The sequence below is a fragment of the Arachis hypogaea genome, chromosome 20 (assembly GCF_003086295.3).
Source record: "Arachis hypogaea cultivar Tifrunner chromosome 20, arahy.Tifrunner.gnm2.J5K5, whole genome shotgun sequence".
NCBI lineage: Eukaryota > Viridiplantae > Streptophyta > Magnoliopsida > Fabales > Fabaceae > Arachis > Arachis hypogaea.
In genome coordinates, this window is record NC_092055.1 from 82,670,609 (window position 1) to 82,676,444 (window position 5,836).

The 5,836-nt window shown below is 36.3% G+C and overlaps 1 non-coding gene across 1 annotated transcript; it reads right to left on the minus strand.

Moving 5' to 3' along the window:
* Window positions 1-5,507: 5,507 nt before the first annotated feature.
* LOC112787162 (small nucleolar RNA R71) lies at window positions 5,508-5,615 on the minus strand. Its single transcript, XR_003194591.1, has one exon. It is a non-coding gene; the product is annotated as a small nucleolar RNA R71 (small nucleolar RNA).
* Window positions 5,616-5,836: the final 221 nt, after the last annotated feature.

Consider the following 5,836-nt stretch of genomic DNA (forward strand, 5'->3'; position numbering starts at 1 on the left):
CCATAGACCCTACCATAACTCACAAAACACATCATACCATAGTAACCAGCCCACACACAACAACCTCAACCAAGATGCACCATCCTCAACTATGCAACCATGAGAAATCAAGAGCAATTTTGAGAAGATGGAAGCTGCAATAGCACAACTATCCTCACAAATTACAGGAGTAGTCTCCACCCTCATGGACAAACAAGCACAAACATACAGAAGGATAGATGCTAATCAAGAGGAATACAGGTCGATTATGAAAAATCAAGGTGCAGCAATCTCAAAGTTGGAGGCACAAGTGGCGATTTTATCCAAGTAAATCCCACTTCCCACACACACATTTCTTAGTGATACTATGGCTAACCCAAGAGGGGAATGCAAGGCCATTACTCTAAGAAGTGGGAAGGTTGTAGAAGAAGGAACCCCAAGCAAAGACAAGCATGAAGAAGTTGCAGCAAAGCATGGGAACAAGGATGAAGAAGAAATCCCTACTCCACCACCACTAAAACCAGTCTTGAAGCCATATGTGCCAAAGGCACCATACCCACAAAGACTGGGAAAAGATGGGAAGGAGTTAAAGATGTTAAACTATGATGTTAAAGATGTTAAACTATGATGAGCAAGCTATTGGAGAAAAGAGATTAATGCAACTCAATGAGCTGGAGGAGTTTAGGAATCAAGCATATGAGAATGCAAAAATCTACAAAGAGAACACAAAAAGGTAGCATGACCAAAAGATAGCAAGAAGGGAGTTCACTGAAGTTCTTCCCTGGAAAACTGAAGTCTAGATGGTCAGGACCTTTCACCATACTCAAGGTGTTTCCCTATGGTCATGTGGAGCTCATGGAGGACAAGACTCAGAGAATTTTTACTGTCAATGGCCATAGACTCAAACACTACTTAGGAGGCTCCTTAGAGGAGCAGGGAGAGAGCTACAAGCTCAGCTGAAAATGAAGGAACGTCAAGCTAATGACAATAAAGAAGCGCTAGTTGGGAGGCACCCCAATACTTTATCCTTTTTGATTTAGTTACTTTTCTTCGAAGTAGTTTAAAAATTTGTTGCATTAGGTAGTTTAATTGTCAGTCTCTCCTTTATCTTACATTGCCATATTAGGTAGTTTACAATTGCAGATTAGAACGTTGATTTTAGCTTTAGTAGCTAGATTTTCTTTATATTTTTTTCTATTCCGGAATTACAACTTGATGAAGGCATTGATCATGATGAGTGAATGGGCTGAAGACTAGCTAAATTGCTCAGTTTGGTGTGGCCTCTCACCCACTTAATCTAGGCTTACAGACAATTTATATCTTGATTTGAAGAGTAAACCCAAGGATTAAGTTTGGTGTGGCCACCACTGATGAGCGGATAATTTATACGCTTTTTGGCATTGTTTTTAGTATGTTTTTAGTAGGATCTAGTTACTTTTAGGGATGTTTTCATTAGTTTTTATGTTAAATCCACATTTCTAGACTTTACTATGAGTTTGTGTGTTTTTCTATGATTTCAGGTATTTTCTGGCTGAAATTGAGGGACTTGAGCCAAAATGGAATTGTGGCCACCAGAGGTTGAAGAAGGACTGCTGATGCTGTTGGATTCTGACCTCCCTGCACTCAAAATGGATTTTCTGGAGCTTCAGAACTTAAACTGGCGCGCTTCCAATTGCGTTGGAAAGTAGACATCCAGAGCTTTCCAGCAATATATAATAGTCCATACTTTTTCCAAGTTTAGACGATGCAAACTGGCGTTCAACACCAGCTCTCTGCCCAATTCTGGCGTCCAGCGCCAGAAACAAGCTGCAAAGTGGAGTTCAACGCCCAAACTGGCACAAAAGCTGGCGTTCAACTCCAAGAATGACCTCTCCACGTGTAGAGTTCATGCTCAGCCCAAGCACACACCAAGTGGGCCCCGGAAGTGGATTTATGCATCAATTACTTACTTCTGTAAACCCTAGTAGCTAGTTTATTATAAATAGGACTTTTTACTATTGTATTAGACATCTTTTGATCATTTTTAGATCTCTAGACCTCCATGGGAGGCTGGCCATTCGGCCATGCTTACCCTTTATTCACTTATGTATTTTCATACGGTAGAGTTTCTACACTCCATAGATTAAGGTGTGGAGCTCTGCTGTTCCTCAAAGATTAATGCAAAGAACTACTGTTTTTCTATTCAATTCAACTTATTCCGCTTCTAAGATATTCATTCACACTTCAACCTGAATGTGATGAACGTGACAATCGTCATCATTCCCTATGAACGCGTGCCTGACAACCACTTCCGTTCTACATTAGATTGAATGAGTATCTCTTAGATCTCTTAATCAGAATCTTCGTGGTATAAGCTAGATTGATGGCGGCATTCATGAGAGTCCGGAAAGTCTAAACCTTGTCCGTGGTATTCCGAGTAGGACTTTGGGATTGAATGACTGTGACGTACTCAAAACTCGTGAGTGTTAGGCATAGTGACAGACGCAAAAGGATAGTAAATCCTATTCCAGTATGATCGAGAACCTCCAAGATGATTAGCCATGCAGTGACAGCGCATCGGATCATTTTCACAGAGAGGAATAGGATGCAACCAACGACAAGGGTGATGCCTCCAGACGATTAGCCGTGCTGTGACAGAGCATTTGGACCATTTTTCCGAGAGAGATCGAAAGTAGCCATTGGCACCGGTGACATCCTTACATAAAGCCAGCCATAGAAAGGAGTAAGATTGATTGGATGAAGACAGCAGGGAAGTAGAGGTTCAGAGGAACGAAAGCATCTCTACACACTTATCTGAAATTCTCACCAATGATTTACATAAGTATTTCTATCCTTATTTTATTAATGAATTTCGAAAACCCCATTACTATTTTATATCCGCCTGACTGAGATTTACAAGGTGACTATAGCTTGCTTCATACCAACAATCTCCGTGGGATTCGACCCTTACTCAGGTAAGGTATTACTTGGACGACCCATTGCACTTGCTGGTTAGTTGTGCGAAGTTGTGAACCATGGTATTGGCATCATGTTTTTGGTGCCATTGCCAGGGAAAGAAAGAGCAATGAATTTTATAAAATCAAAGTGTAATCACAATTTCTGTGCACCAAGTTTTTGGCGCCGTTGCCGGGGATTTTCGAGTTTGAACAACTAACGGTTCATCCTGTTGCTCAGATTAGGTAATTTTCTTCTTATTTTATTTCCAAAAATTTTTCAAAAATCTTTCAAAAATTTCTCCTTTGTTTTCGAAAAAAAAAAATAAAAATGTTTTCAAAAATATTATTTCTTCTTCAGAATTTTTAAGAATGAATTCTAGTGTTTCATGAAACATGTTGAATCCTATCTGGCTGTAAAGCCATACCCAAACTGCTTTGGGATTGGTCTTCAACTAATCACCTCAATGGATGTAATTTACATACTAAAGCTTGGCTGGCTATTAAGCCATGCCTAACCCTTTGATTGGAGCTTTAGACTAAAGAGCATAAGATTCCTGGAATTTATATTAAAAATTTTGGAATCCTTATTTTTCTTTTTCAAAATGATTTTCGAAAAAAATTAAAAGAAAATACAAAAAAAATCATAAAATCATAAAAATCAAAAATATTTTTGTGTTTCTTGTTTGAGTCTTGAGTCATGAAATAAGTTTGGTGTCAATTGCATACTCATCTTGCATTTATTCGAAAACTCTCATGCATTCATAGTGTTCTTCATGATCTTCAAGTTGTTCTTGGTAAGTCTTCTTGTTTGATCTTTGCATTTGCATGTTTTGTGTCTTTTCTTGTTTTTCATATGCATTCCTGAATTCTTTATGTCTAAGCATTAAAGAATTCTAAGTTTGGTGTCTTGCATGTTTTCTTTGCATTAAAAATTTTTCAAAAATGTGTTCTTGATGTTCATCATGATCTTCGTAGTGTTCTTGGTGTTCATCTTGACATTCATAGCATTCTTGCATGCATTCATTGTTTTGATCCATAACTTTCATGCATTGCATCATTTTTCTTGTTTTTCTCTCTCATCATAAAAATTCAAAAATCAAAAAATATCTTTCCCTTTTTCTCTCTTAAAATTTCGAAAATTAGATTTGACTTTTTCAAAAATTTTTAAAATCTAGTTGTTTTTATGAGTCAAATCAAATTTTCAATTTAAAAAAATCTTATCTTTTTCAAAATCTTTTTCAAAAATCAAATCTTTTTTCAATTTTTTTGTTATTTTTGAAACATTTTAAAAATATTTTCAAAAATCTTTTTCTTAATTTTACATCATAATTTTCGAAAATAACAATAACAATTAATGTTTTGATTCAAAAAATTTCAAGTTTGTTACTTGCTTGTTAAGAAAGATTCAAACTTTGAGTTCTAGAATCATATCTTGTGATTTCTTGTGAATCAAGTCATTAATTGTGATTTTAAAAATCAAACCTTTTTCAAAACTAATTTCAATCATATCTTTTAAAAAATATCTTCTTATCTTTTTCAAAAATTTGATTTCAAAATATCTTCTCTAACTTCTTATCTTCTTATCTTTTCAAAAATTGATTTTCAAAATTTGTTTTAACTAACTAACTAACTTTTTGTTTGTTTCTTATCTTTTTCAAAACCACCTAACTAACTCTCTCTCTCTCTAATTTTCGAAAATATCTTCCACCTTTTTCAAAATTTCTTTTTAATTAACTAATTATTTTATTTTTTATTTGAATTTTCGAAAAACTACTAACCTTTTTCAAAAACAATTTTCGAAAATCACTAACTCTTTTTCAAAAATTATTTTCGAAAATTCTCTCCTCCTCTCATCCCCTTCTATTTATTTATTCATCTACTAACATCTCTTTCTCACATCACTCACCAAATTCGAACCCCCTCTTCTATCTGTGTTCGAATTTTTTTCTTCTTTCTTCTTCACAGTTATTCCTTTTCTTTTTCTACTAACATTAAGGAACCTCTTTACTGTGACATAGAGGATTCCTCTTCTTTTCTTTTTCTCTTCTCTTTCTTATGAGCAGGGACAAAGAAAAAGGCATTCTTGTTGAAGTTGATCCAGAACCTGAAAGGACTCTGAAGAGAAAACTAAGAGAAGCTAAATTACAACAATCCAGAGACAACCTTATTGAAAATTTCGAACAAGTAAAGGAGATGGCAGCCGAACCCAACAACAATAATGCAAGGAGAATGCTTGGTGACTTTACTGCACCTAATTCCAATTTACATGGAAGAAGCATCTCCATTCCTGCCATTGGAGCAAACAACTTTGAGCTGAAACCTCAGCTAGTTTCTTTGATGCAGCAGAACTGCAAGTTCCATGGACTTCCATCTGAAGATCCTTTTCAGTTCTTGACTGAATTCTTGCAGATATGTGATACTGTTAAGACTAATGGAGTAGATCCTGAAGTCTACAGGCTCATGCTTTTCCCTTTTGCTGTAAGAGACAGAGCTAGAGTGTGGTTGGATTCTCAACCCAAAGATAGCCTGAACTCTTGGGACAAGCTGGTCACGACTTTCTTAGCCAAGTTCTTTCCTCCTCAAAAGCTGAGCAAGCTTAGAGTGGATGTTCAAACCTTCAAACAAAAAGATGGTGAATCCCTCTATGAAGCTTGGGAAAGATACAAACAGTTGACCAAAAAGTGTCCTTCTGACATGCTTTCAGAATGGACCATCCTGGATATATTCTATGATGGTTTATCTGAGCTATCAAAGATGTCATTGGATACTTCTGCAGGTGGATCCATTCACATAAAGAAAACACCTGCAGAAGCTCAAGAACTCATTGACATGGTTGCTAATAACCAGTTCATGTACACTTCTGAGAGGAATCCTGTGAGTAATGGGATGCCTATGAAAAAGGGAGTTCTTGAAGTTGATAC